This window comes from Abramis brama, assembly GCF_963993115.1.
Source record: "Abramis brama genome assembly, chromosome: 16".
NCBI classification, from domain to species: Eukaryota; Metazoa; Chordata; class Actinopteri; order Cypriniformes; family Leuciscidae; genus Abramis; species Abramis brama.
This window is the reverse complement of record NC_139978.1, coordinates 31,388,129-31,402,736: the sequence shown is the minus strand read 5'-3', so window position 1 is coordinate 31,402,736 and position 14,608 is coordinate 31,388,129.

The following is a 14,608-nucleotide window of genomic DNA, read 5'->3' as shown; positions in this document are numbered from 1 at the left end:
CTTATTTATATTTTATTGTATTACAGAAGCTTAGGGGTTTGTTTTCTTATTTACTTTATGAATTAAAGGGTCAAAGTCTAAAGGGTCAAAGTCTATATCAAAGTCCCTTTTTTAGTTTTTCTATAGTCTTTGGCTATATATGTAGAATTGTATGTAGAATTCAGAAACCCTTGTTATTTACTGATGAAAATCATATCGGTGAAGTACTTCAGTCGGGTTTTAAGAAGCACCATAGCACAGAAACAGTGTTATTGAAGGTTTTTAATGATATTTTTTTGGCAACCGATCAAGGGAATGTGACTGTTCTTCTGCTGTTGGATCTCACAGCAGCGTTTGACACGGTTGACCACAATATTCTTATTTCCCGGCTAGAAACATGTGTAGGCATTTCTGGAAATGCCTTAAATTGGTTTAAGTCATATCTCTTAAATAGACGATTCTCTGTTTATGGGTGAGTGCACATCAGTTTCATCACCTTTATCATGTGGTCTTCCACAAGGATCCGTTTTAGCACCACTTCTCTTTTCTTTTTATATGCTTCCTTTAGGTTCAATCTTGCGTAAATACAGTGTGTCATTCCACTGCTACGCAGACGATACACAGCTGTATATACCACTTAAGTCAAATGATTCCACTGCCATAGAAAGATTGTTGGCATGTTTAAATGAAGTTAAGGCTTGGATGTCTACAAATTTCTTGAGCCTAAATGAATCGAAAACAGAATTGATTCTTTTTGGTCCCTCCGACCTTGATAACGCAGTTGAAACTGAGCTGGGTCCTCTGAGCCTGTTTAGAAAAAATCTGGGGATGATTTGTGATAGTGCACTTAAATTTGACAAACAGATAAATGAAATCGTTAGGACGAGCTTCTTTAAATTGAGGATGATTTCCAAAATTAAGCCTTTTTTATCCCAGAAAGATCTGGAAAAAATAATTCATGCATTTATCACTTCGAGATTAGACTATTGCAACTCGTTATATTATCAGGGCTGCCAACTCTCACGCATTGAGCGTGAGACTCACGCAATTGACACTTTTCACACGCTCTCACGCCACACATCCATTTTCTCACGCACAGAAAAATTGCGGAGCAAAGAGGTACTTTTGATATTAAACTAATTCTCAGCTCTTAGATTCCGTCAATTTTATTACGAGATTCAGACAAAAATACGTTTGGCGCTTGTAAATGTGACGTGACAGATCGCTGAGCGCCTCAGTTCAAGTGCACGTGAACCGATCATCACTTTTTTTATTTAAAGATGCAGTACAATTTACCGAAAGTATACATAATATCGACCAATTAGTGTTTTTCAACCATGGAAAGAGGTCAATATAACAGCAGGAGAACAATTATGTCACATAACGTTACATTTACCTCAGGAAAGCCATTTAACGACCATAGCATGTTAATTGAATAGAAAAAATAGCTAGAGAGGTGATTTTGCTGAGCATTATATTACATTTTTATTATATTTGTACTTATGTCATTAAATAATTGTTATTATAACAAAAACTGCATTATATTTAATTTAATTTGTTATTTTTAACCTTTAAAAATACCAGCAGATTGGGCCCTCTATGTTTACAGCATTAGGTGAGATTATTTTTTAAAATAAAATTTAAAATAAACATGTATCCAAATGAGTCAATATTGAATCAAAATCGGAATCAAATCACAATAATGGAATTGAAATCTTGAAATTTTTGTCAAGCAATAATAAAAACTGTATCCTACCAGTCATTGTACAATGTAAACATTGTAACATGTTGTCACTGAACTGCATACAAATCTATTTAGTTACCAAATGTTTTGACAATCACAATTACACTTATTGTGATGCAATATTTGTTTTTACATATACCCCCCCCCCCCCCCCCCCCCCCCCCCCCAAAAAAAAAAATCTCACTCCAAGCTAAACTCAAAAGTTGGCAGCCCTGTATTATGGTGCTCAAAATAAAGTTTTAGATAGACTGCAGATGGTCCAGAATGCGGCTGCAAGATTGCTTACAAGCACTTGCAAATTCGATCATATTACTCCGGTGTTAAAATCACTACATTGGTTGCATGTCACTTTTAGGATTCATTTTAAAATTTTGTTATTTGTATTTAAATCTTTACATGGTTTAGCCCCATCTTATATTGCTGATCTAATCCAGGAACAAAAGTCAATGAGATCACTACGATCACAATTTCAGAAACGTCTTGTTGTTCCTCGGTCTAAGATGAAGTCTAGAGGGGATCGCGCTTTTGCGGTAGCCGCCCCGAAATTATGGAACAGTTTACCTTTATATATCAGGGACCTTCCTACACTCGGTCAGTTTAAAAGCCATCTGAAAACATATTTTTTTATGATAGCGTTCGATCAAGATAAGTGTGAAGGGTGCTAGTGGTATTTAATATATGTTTTTTGACTGTTTTATGATGTTTGTACTATTTATTTAGATATATGGATATGCATTTTCTTTTTTTGCTTTTCTCTGCTTATTATTTTACTGCTTGTACAGCACTATGGTCAACTTTGTTGTTTTATTAAGTGCTTTATAAATAAATTTGAATTTGAATTTATTAGCGACACCGATGGCCACGTGAACTGCAGCCAGCAACTGCAGCCAGCACTCGTGCACATGTATAGTAACGTAGGGCTACAAGACAGAAGAGACTGAACGTGAGGCAAGATATAACTTACTTACCACAATGTTCTTTTTCGTTCATCGCTTTTAGAGGTAAAAATTAGTTGGAAATACCTTTGTAGCGATATACTTTATCTCGACATCGAACATCTCGACGACGTCCACGAGAGTGACGTTTATGAATATGTAATTATGTGCGCGTGCTTTCCTCTCAATAACAAAATAAACACAACAAAAAGGACAGCGAGAAAGCAAAGCAGCAGTTAAGAAAGCATCTGATAGTGATTTGCACCAGATCTGCAATTCACCGGCATCATGTCGACAGATGAGGTAACGTTAGGCCTAATTCAAACTCTGTTATGATAGTTTGAGTATATTGACAATAGATCTCACTATGTGGGACTATAGTTTGTATTATTACCTTTTCTTTGCACGACACATTTACATTACTGTACAAAATGGTTCTTTCGGCATTATCCTAAAAGAGGCTCTCGGGAGCGCACGTAACCGTCACATCCTTTTCCCTGGCAAAACGTCCTTCACATAAAAATCAGAAATCGGGGGAAGGTTTTGTTTTTTGAAGTTTCGTTCACAAAATGGCAATAAAAAGCCATTAATAAATGAGCATTCTTAAAAAATACCCTTAAAAACAGCTCGTAAACACTTTAACACTAACGTTATATATTATAACCATTTAAGCATGAACGTATTATGCAATCATTTAAGACATTTACTCGTTGGAACCCTTTTGGCATAAATTAAAGTGTTCTTTAATATTGAGTCAAGAACACAAGGGATCTATTTAGAACACCTTTGATCCATTTTTTTCTTGAGAGTGTTGATTTCAAGCCCATGAGCTGGAAGGTTCTTACTTAATCAGTCACATTAGCATCCAGTCTGACACTAAATTATGTCATGGTAGTTGAGATGTCTTAGACACTGAGATAGTGTTAAGGGCACCAGTGTTTTTTTCCTGGGAGGCCATCGGGAATGGAATTACAGTTCAGTGTGGACAGACGGTCAGCCAAACCCTGCCGCTGCATATTTCATATTATCCCAAATATGCACCACGTGCAACATGCTACTCGTCTTCAGTGACCTAGAATGTGCCTAGCAAATTAAGAAGAAAAACAAAAGCAGGGCACAAAATTAGTATAATGGTTTCAGCGAGATAATCTTACTTCATCACCACAGGAACGCTAATTTGGGGTGAAAATCACTGACTGGCTTTGACAATGATCTCACTTTAGAATGATTTTCTTTCCCACCGGTGTGAATAACGTGAGTGGATCATGGGTTTCTTACCACCTGCTGTCACAGAATAGATTCGTTTGAACACTATAATCATATTACATATCAAGTTCTAGTACGCCACTGTGTTTTATGTGACTCGTTTGGCATTTGCACTCTCATTTATATTGTAAATTACACCGGCATAGTTGAGAAAAAGAATTCTGCTTTTGAAGATCATCAAATGCTGTTAATTTAAAGAAGCACAGATGCTTTTGTTGTATCACACTTAAGGGAATGTTCTGGCTTTTATGCAAGTTACGATCCTTCAACAGCATTTGTGGCATAATGTTGATTACCACAAATATTATTTTGACTTGTCTGTTATTATCCAAAAAAGAAAAAATAACGAGGCACTTATGAATATAAGCAAATGGGCAATATAAGTACATTTTGAAGAATTTAGAAGGCGGCATGTTAAATAAATGTAATTATTTTTCAAATTAATTATTTAATTAATTTATAAAAGCTTCCATTAATTCTTCTGGCAAAAATGTTGTCTATAACTACACAAAAAAGATTATTATGCGAGTTTTTGCACACTAAAATCATGTTAACAACACATATATTGTTGAGTGAGAATTTTAACATATGTTTATGGATTGGCCCCATTAGTTAATAAGTGCCTCACTGTAACCCAGACGAGGAGGACATGTTGTTGATTGTGCTTAACTTGTACTGAACTTGTACTGGTTACACTTAAATAACCTATGTAAGTAGCCTATATAAATGGCATTGCATTAAAGTAAACCAAATAGTGACTTTTTTTATAATCTCAGCGCTTGAAACAGACAGGAGCACAAAAATGCACAACAAACATTGTGTTTAATCTTAAAACCAGTAAAAGTGTATCTGTTTTTCAATCTGTGACCAGTTGTGTGTGGCCGACCTGGGGTCTTTGTAGGGCAGTGAGTAGGTTAGGACTAGAAAAGCAAAGGGTTTATTTTAGAGAAGTGTTTTGAGCCAGAAACGTTGTAGAAGGTGCAGACAGCTTCGTAAGATATTGTTTCAGATCTACATGCCAACCACTGTGCTGTGTGTGTGTGTGTGTGTGTGTGCGCCTGTCCGTCTGTCCTCTCCTCTGATGAATTAGGGGGCAGTCTCTGTGGAGCACACTTTTAGAAGCGGTGGATTCAATAGGTGCTATTCTTATAGGCTAATTACTCTCCCTGGCAAACATTCTTTGATACAGAGCTTAGACTGGGTTTTGAGTTGGATTGTAGAGCACGGTGAAGACGGATGAATATGACACTAATGAACGAGGTGCTTTCAATGCCATTGAGATATGTGCCAAGTGGCCTTCACCTTATGAACATTTACATTGTACATTACAAGAATTTTCTTCTTATCAAGAACCATATTTTGCTGTAGGCGTTACAAACTGCTCAGAGACTTATTGGGACAATCCAGATTCGTAATCCCAAACACATGGGCAAACCATACAAGTGAGCAACTGGGCAGAAAACACAGGCAAATGGGGAATCTTGAAAACAGGCAGAGAAATAAAACATAGGAGACAAGGATAACGCTCAGAAATGCCATGTAACAACATTAAAGACTCCGCATAGGATGAGTGAAAATACAGGGCTTATATAGACAGAGTTAACAAGGGTAATGAGAAACAGCTGAAAGTAATCAAGCATAATGAGTTTGGGAAATGGGTAATGGAAAATGCATGTCCCTGATGAGATCAAAAAGACGGAAAGAGTGCCCTCTGGTGGCTACCATAGGCACTCCAGCTGGACATTAATACCGGTAGTCATTATTTTAGCTGCTACACACACACACACACACACGCACACACACACACACACACACACACACACACACACATATATATATATATATATATATACATACATATATATTCCCCAACAACGACACATTTAATTGAGCAAAAGTGACAATAATGACATTTATAACGTTACAGAAGATTTCTATTTCAAATAAATGCTGTTCTTTTGAAATTTCTATTCATTAAAGAATCGTAAAAATGTCTTATGCTTTCCACAAAAATATAAAGCAGCACAACTGTTTTCAACATTGATAATAATAAGAAATGTTTCTTGTACTCAAAATAAGCATATTAGAATGATTTCTGAAGGAACGTGACAAAAATAGAAAATATTGGTTTTAAAATTGTAATAATATTTGGTGGTATTTGTACCAAACAAAACCATTGATGGCTTCCATTACCAAGATAAATCAGGGTTTATAAAGAAGAAACTTTTATTTGTAATGAAAAACAGACATTTCGAAATCATTGTAATAAAAACAAGGTATGCCTTCATTCCCCTAATAGACTTTCCAAAATTGGCGAAACAGCATTTCCACTAACAATATATAGTATTCTGTAATTAGTGTTACTATAGTAACTGGTGAATATTTGTAAAGGATTAACATGATTAAGAAGTGTCTGAATTGTGGACAGAATTCAAGTAAAATTCTGAAATCGACATTCAGTCACACACTGTACGCCACACAATCTGATACGAGTAGCATCTGGGGCAGAGAGATTCTCTCCAGTGTTAAGTGTTGAAAACTGTAAGGCACGAGCCCCCCGCTGCCAAGCCCAGCAGGAGAACGCTGACTATGATGTAGTGGGGTTGCGGCGGGATTACGCAAAGCCATAAAGCTGACAAGAATGTTTGAAACTTCCCATATCTTCCTATCTGCCTCACACTTACACCCAGATGGACACCAAACCCAGCACCCTAGTGCCGAGTGGGCAAGATACGAAGTGTTTTGTCAACAAAGAGCATGGCAGCAGAGTGTTGTCTTCCAGAGAGTGTGAGAGAGGGCTTTAAATCAAACCCAGGCATGGTGTGATAGTACAGACAGCAGCTCTCACTTCTAAAACAGTCAGGGAATGTCTATCTCCCGCTAGTCATCAGAACAAACAAAGAGGCAGTAATGTGATCTAAACAATGTCTGTTAATGTTCACCCCCTGTGCCCTGTGATTCGTCCCGCAGGCTTCTGTGCATTCACATGATGGCTGTTACATAAAGAATACAGCACAAGTACACTGTCATTTTTTGTGTGTGCAGTTTCAACAGAATAATGTAAAAATGCTACAATAAAATCTGTTAATTGTGAACTTATCGTTCAAAATGCATATTATATTTAAAAAGAATATGCATGTTTTTTTGTTGGTAAAAGAAAAAAACAGTAAAAAGGATGGATCATAAGTCTCTGCATGATGCATTATGTTATATTGCATTTATATAGCTATGTTGCTTCCTATGTTATCAATTGTGTACTAGAGGATAAATTGATACATTTTTCTGTTTAAAATAGAGATCACGACAAAATGTTAATTGCTGCAGTCTGTTTAAAAAAATACTTAATTCATTTGAATTATTATTATTTTTTAATCTGAATGAATGATTCAATGACTTACTCATAAAGACTTCACTTGTTTCATTACAGGATGAATTAGCATTTTTGAACAAATCTCTTGATTCTTGAATGAATGATTCAATGACAAATACATTTTTTAAAAGTTACTTGCGCCACCTACTGTTGTAACAATGTAATTGATACAAGCTTTATTTGAAGCGTCAAGTTACTTTCAACAGGTTTGATAGACACAGCCAAATCGTTGGCGTTTTGGAATAAGAACGCATGGGTGCTTGAATCATGATCGCAATCTTTTAACTATAAATCTAGCTCTATTGTGTACTTTAGGGTATTTTATGTTGTTTAGTTAATGGTAATTGTGTTAGTAATGGTGTTTATGGTGTTTTTTTCCTTGTGTGGGTGACATAGAAAGGCCACATTTGATGAACCTTATGGTCCATTATTTTACATCTGTATTATTATGGTATATATGATTGTTCAGTTTAAGGCTGCATCTAACGATTATTTTTGTTGTCGATTAATCTATCGATTATTTCTTCGATTTGTCGACTAATCTAACGATTCTTTTTCCGATTAATCTAATGATTATTTTTGGGATTAGCTGATTTATCCATTGGCAAACTTTCCAATAAATAATAAGTACAGCAATATATCAGCTGTATTTTGAAGAGGATAGTGCATCTGTATATTATTTTAACATGAAATCTATGAATGATGACAAAAAAATTGTATTTCAGAAAGGGTAATTGTCATTTTATTATGAAATATGCGAACAGGAAGCATTTTAAACTTTATTTTTAATTAATGGTACTATTTCATAAAATGTTCATCTTATTTCGTAAGATACAGTCACAGGCCTATTTAGAAAAATGTGTTTACTATAGTCTGTTATTAATTACCGTAGTGGGAGTATGATTTACTCAATTAACTTGTCCATTAACTTGTCCGAAAATGCACTTGTGTTTATCTGCAAAAAGGTTCACATACAATAGATTGCAGCCTAGGCTACTGTTAATGTAAATATAACGTTAGTCGTTTGGTTTGTTTTTGAAGTCTACATTAGAGACCTGCGCGGGACGGATTTCTCCCTTAATAATTCCTAAAAAGCTGACATCTCAGTTCATCGCGATCTCACAAATCTCTGTTATTATCAATGAAACTGGCTGCACAATGAATCTTTCATAATATCTACACTTTGTTTGCTATAATCTGATGATTTGCCAGTATGCAGAATTCAGCACTGAACAAAAAGTCAATTTTGAGCGGTGAGGGGATTCTATCTTAAGTGCATCTGATTGGCGTTCAAGAAATCAACTCTATGTCTGTGATTGGCTACATTGTTCAACGCTGCAAACATGTTATAAATAGATAGAGACTCTGGCCTGTAAATCGTTTCTATTTTGTTTTAGTTGTTCTTGTTGCTTTTGTGCAACAGATGAATGACAATTTATTTGTTTTTAGATGTTCAATTTATAGATAATTATATTTTGTAGGAGCCCGCGCCCGCACTCAGCCATCAGATCTATGTTCCCGCGCCGCACTCTGTTGCGTTGGGTCCCGCGGGAGTGCAGGTCTCTAGTCTACATGTGCATACACAACTTTTAAAAACTGCCAAATGCACTGAAAGCTTCGTTGACAGATTTAAGTTGAAGTTATAAATTAAAGTCCATTTTATTGTCGCCGAATGGGGCATAGTTTGCATCGTGAACAAAGCACCTTTCTGTTCGGCCGTAGTTTAAAGTATTCCCATACTTTGGATGATTGTGGTCTGTCATTTTCACCATGAGCTAGAGCAGAAGCCGCCATTACTCGATATTTAAACGTAAATAATTAATGTGACGCGTCGGCGCATTTCATGCGTGTCGACGTATTTTCATAGTCGACGTAATCGATGACGTCAACGCGTCGTTGCGGCCCTAGTTCAGTTATTCAGTATCATATATATGTACTGAACAACTAAACAATATATCCTGCAGCCAATGAGATTGCTTGATCAAAATTTAAATCGTCTAGTTCATTGTTTGCTGTAAGCTAGCAAGCTGCAGTATGCAGGTTTCTCTGACACCCTCCACCTCCCCCAGCTCCACCTGCCTAGATCTGCTACGGGATTAATATGTATGTCTATTTATGCAGCAGCAGCAGTAGCATTTCTTAGCAGCTGTGTTCAGGTGTCTATGGATGTCTAGGTCGTAGGCCTATTTCACTATAAAAACGAAAAGAAAAAACATAAGGAATTATATTTTTCTTTAAGAAAATGAAGCCATCAATTTTTTTCACATTGTGACATTTACGAGCATAACATAGCTCATCCTCTGAATGTCTTTTATAGACTTTTTCTTCTTGCAAAATACAATCTTTTATTTTTCTTTTGATTTGGTGGTGAAATATGACCCACGCATTTTAATCAACATTCAGCTTCAAAACAAACTAAAGACCAGGGCTATAAAAAAAAATGAATCATTAGGTCACATCATGCACGATAATCCTGCAATCAGAATCATGTTAATTATTTGTGTGGTATATACCTAATTATAGTTTGTTTTGTGTTTTTGAGCTGCACTGAAATTATTTATTTATTTATTTTAAAATCAATACAGGATTTAAAAGAACTTTATATATGTGATGACAGTCACTGCCAGTGCCATTTGATCCATGAGTGACTCCATGAGCGCAGTGTCGCTGAATATTTATAGCGAGTGGCCTGTGAATGTTATGAGTGTGGGTAATGAAGTGTGAAGATCTGTGTGCGATGACAGCTAGAGTACGAAAGGACAGCTCACATTATTAAACTGAGTAGTTTATCCTTGACCGTAAAACTTTCATTTGCTCAAATATTTGCTCATTTAAGATGTCCTGATAGTCACAACCTTTCCAATGACAGTGTGAGGGATTCTATAGACATGGTTCGAATTACATGGGAGCCAGTGGGAGCTGAGCTCCCATAGAGAGAGGATGAGCTCCCATGAAAGCAGTAAAATCATACACCTGTGGGGGTCTCTAAAAATCATCAGCACCATTATTTTAAATTTAAAGCACTTTTTCCTTCAGACTACTGTAGCGTGACTTAAAAGATAGGACAAGATGCCAAACTCATGGATCTCGCGGGATCTCGGATCGTCATCACACTACATCTTAGCTTCGCTTTCTGTCAGGACTTTTACTGACTTTTCTCAACTCACAGAAGTGACGTCAACGTCCGAGGCGTAATTTGCGGGTGGGACGGGTGGGACATGTCCCCACCACTTTTTGCTAAGGTCGATATTGTCCCCACCACTTTTGAAACATCTCGCGGCACTAATATACCGATACAAATAAATAAAACATCTCCAGTTAACTAGCAGAGCATTCATTTAGTTCGTTTGTTAAATAAGAGGCGATCTAGTGCTGAAATGTGTTGTTTTTTAAATAAAGTGATCAAAGTGCTCGTTGCCGCTGCGATCAGTGGCGCGGATACAGTGTTCTCTTGTGGCTTGCGCACAGTCTTCACTCGGACGCGCCCTTCAATCCGTTGTGGAGACTCTCTATTCGTTCCGGTGAAATCACAAAACAAAATGCACACAAACGTGTCCCTGCCTGATATACAACCACTGATAAACATAATCGGTTTTGATGAGAAAAAAAAAAAACCTATACGAGTGCGGATTAGAACACAGAACCTCTGACACGCTTGGCAAAAGTTCTGCCACTGGATCACTTAAATACTCACTTAAAATTGTCAGATCTATTTATTTATTCACGTGAAAATTCTCACCACTAACAACATATATTAGACTTAAACGACAAATTAATTAAACCAAATGTACTATATTTAAATTGAATTGCTTTTTTATTAAACATTTTTATTTATTTACATTAGTAAGCTACACACCAGGCCTGCTCATAGGCTACTTTTTTTTCTTTTTTTAAAGAGACCCCCACAAAGGTGAAATCATAATTCGAACCCTGTCTATAGAGGAGTGTAAAGTTACTGTTCGATAGAATTTGACTGGACAGACTTTGCATTTGTTTGCATTTACTGTGGAAAAGTAAAACTGAAAATTAAAATAAAAAGGCAATTTAATAATAATTTCACATAAATTAAATAACGTAGTTAAATAAAGCCACCATGAAATCAAATCACCAATTCTTATTTTTATGGAATATTGCAGTATTTATTATTAATGATTTATCTGTGCACATCTTTTTATTTATTTATTTATTTATGTGGACTCGTAATCTTTAATAAAAATAAATTGATGATTTATTTATTTACCATAAGGTTTTACATAACTTTTTCAATATGTCTGTAAAAATCCATAGTAAGCTGTCCTCCATCAATCATACAGGGGGAGATCAGTAATGTTCATACCGTGTCTTGTGACCAGACCCTCTGGAGACCCATGAGTGACCGGAAAATAGTTTGTATCAGTTTTCACTATATCAAAAATTAAAGATCTGTGAAAATTAATTATCATTAAAAATCAAGCCCATTACATGTTCAACAGATATTTTATATTTAGAGAATAATATACATGCCAACTTTACACTTTCACAAGCACTTTTTATAGGCAGTATGGGTTGGGAAAAAACATGATAATAATATTAACCATCCTTAATTTCTAACCGCCTATATTGACGTTTTGTAAAGAAATGCAGACTGGATCTATGTGCTTTAAATGCAGTACAAACAACAACAGTGTCCTCTAGTGCTAGAACATGAACAGTAGTAGAATATCACCTAAATATTTGTGAACGTTTGTGGTATTTTTGACATTATGTCATTCCATTTTTCTTGAATTATCCTTTATATGAGGTGATAATATTGGCAAGATATGCAGCAATGTGTCAAATTTATTGGGCCATTCATTGATTGTATGTGATTTTTAAGATATTATAATGATTAATTTTTAAGATAAATAGATATTTAAAGTCTGATTAATAGACTTTATGTTATTTATGTTTTCTTTTTTATGTTTTATGTCCCCCCCCCCTCTTTTTCCTCCACTATCCAACCAGCCATGCTCCCCCCTCCAGTCCAGTAGGTGTCAGAAATGCACCTTACGTCTGTTTGCCAACCACCACAATGGAAAAGCTGGTGTACTACTGCAAAATAGTCAGCAAGGTGAATCTCCAGGAACATGATTGAGCATCCCTGCAGTTTTTACAGGAACAGTTACCCCCAAATATCCTGAAGATAAGTGTTTTGATCATGGATGGATCCTTGGGATATTTGAATCAACAACTTTGTTGATCATACAGGACATTACCTGCAATCAGAGGCATGGGCTGCATCCGAAGTAGCACACTTCCCTTCTATATAGTAGGCGAAAAACAGTATGTGACAAGAGTAGTATGTCCGAATTCACAGTACTCATAAAAGAGTATAAAAAGTACCCGTATGATCTAGTACTTCCGGCGAGATTCTGAAGTGTGCATGCGATGGACACTTTACTATGCAGTGAGGCCACAGGAGAGGATTTGTGAATGACAGTGAAGCGATGCAACTGACCCTGGTAGGTCACAAGATAATGAAAACATGGTGAACGTCCAGATTACATTAACTCTACACACATTCATACTATAATGAACATACTTTTTTAGCGATTGTGAAGTAGTTACTTGTTCAAAATAAGTACCTTCTCGAGAGTGTGCGATTTCAGAAGTCTTAATATCTTAATCTTAATATGCCTACTTCCATACTATATAGTAGTCGAAAAACAGTATGTGAGCCGAGAAGTATGTCCGAATTCATAGTATTCATAAAACAGGCATAAAAAAGTCCCCGGATGACCTACTACTGCTTCTGACGAGATTCTGAAGTGCTATTTGATGGACACTTTACTTTCCCATGAGGCCACGGGAGAGGATTTAAATGGCTGTGAAGCGACGCAACTGAACCTGCAGGGCTGCCAACTCTCACGCATTGAGCGTGAGACTCACGCAATTGACACTTTTCACACGCTCTCACGCCACACATCCATTTTCTCACGCACAGAAAAATTGCGGAGCAAAGAGGTACTTTTGATATTAAACTAATTCTCAGCTCTTAGATTCCGTCAATTTTATTACGAGATTCAGACAAAAATACGTTTGGCGCTTGTAAATGTGACGTGACAGATCGCTGAGCGCCTCAGTTCAAGTGCACGTGAACCGATCATCACTTTTTTATTTAAAGATGCAGTACAATTTACCGAAAGTATACATAATATCGACCAATTAGTGTTTTTCAACCATGGAAAGAGGTCAATATAACAGCAGGAGAACAATTATGTCACATAACGTTACATTTACCTCAGGAAAGCCATTTAACGACCATAGCATGTTAATTGAATAGAAAAAATAGCTAGAGAGGTGATTTTGCTGAGCATTATATTACATTTTTATTATATTTTTACTTATGTCATTAAATAATTGTTATTATATCAAAAACTGCATTATATTTAATTTAATTTGTTATTTTTAACCTTTAATAATACCAGCAGATTGGGCCCTCTATGTTTACAGCATTAGGTGAGATTATTTTTTAAAATAAAATTTAAAATAAACATGTATCCAAATGAGTCAATATTGAATCAAAATCGGAATCAAATCACAATAATGGAATTGAAATTATCCCCCCCCCCCCACAAAAAAAAAATCTCACTCCAAGCTAAACTCAAAAGTTGGCAGCCCTGGAACCTGTAGTACACATGATAATGAAAACATGGTCAATGTAGTACGTGTGAATTTCAATCATTTATTTTGCACACGTTCATACTATATAGATTACTACATACTTTTTTAATGGTCGCAAAGTGTGTTTCAAACCACATGTAGTACTTACTATACAGTATGTGATTTCGGATGCAGGGGTGGTCATTTTTTGTGTTTATGCCAAATTACCTCATGATACTTGCCTTAGATGGGAAGAATCTGATTTTTTTTTTTTAAACAACAACAATGAACTAAATTTATGGCCTTCTCTCTTCCTCCCATTCTAGTTCAGACATCACCTGATGCTGACATTTCAAAAAGAAGAAGTCCATTCAGTGAATGCTTATATGATGTCGGGAAAGTGAAATATGAAAGTTTCGATTCCACAGAAAGAAGAAGTTTACCGGCCTCTTACTGGAAAAGACCCTCCCACTCCACCTATACAGTACTTCAGTTCCACATATTTCACAAACAATAGAAAGTCTCAGCGGGCTGTTTTTACACCACCGGTTTGGAAATAAAAGGTCAGAAATGTCAAAGTGGAATGACACTAGATGGGTGAATTCACTTGTTATTGCCAACAGTTTACTACATCATTTGGGCTGCACTCGATTTTCTGTTTTGTTTGGCTGTGATTGTTCAAACTCTTCCAGT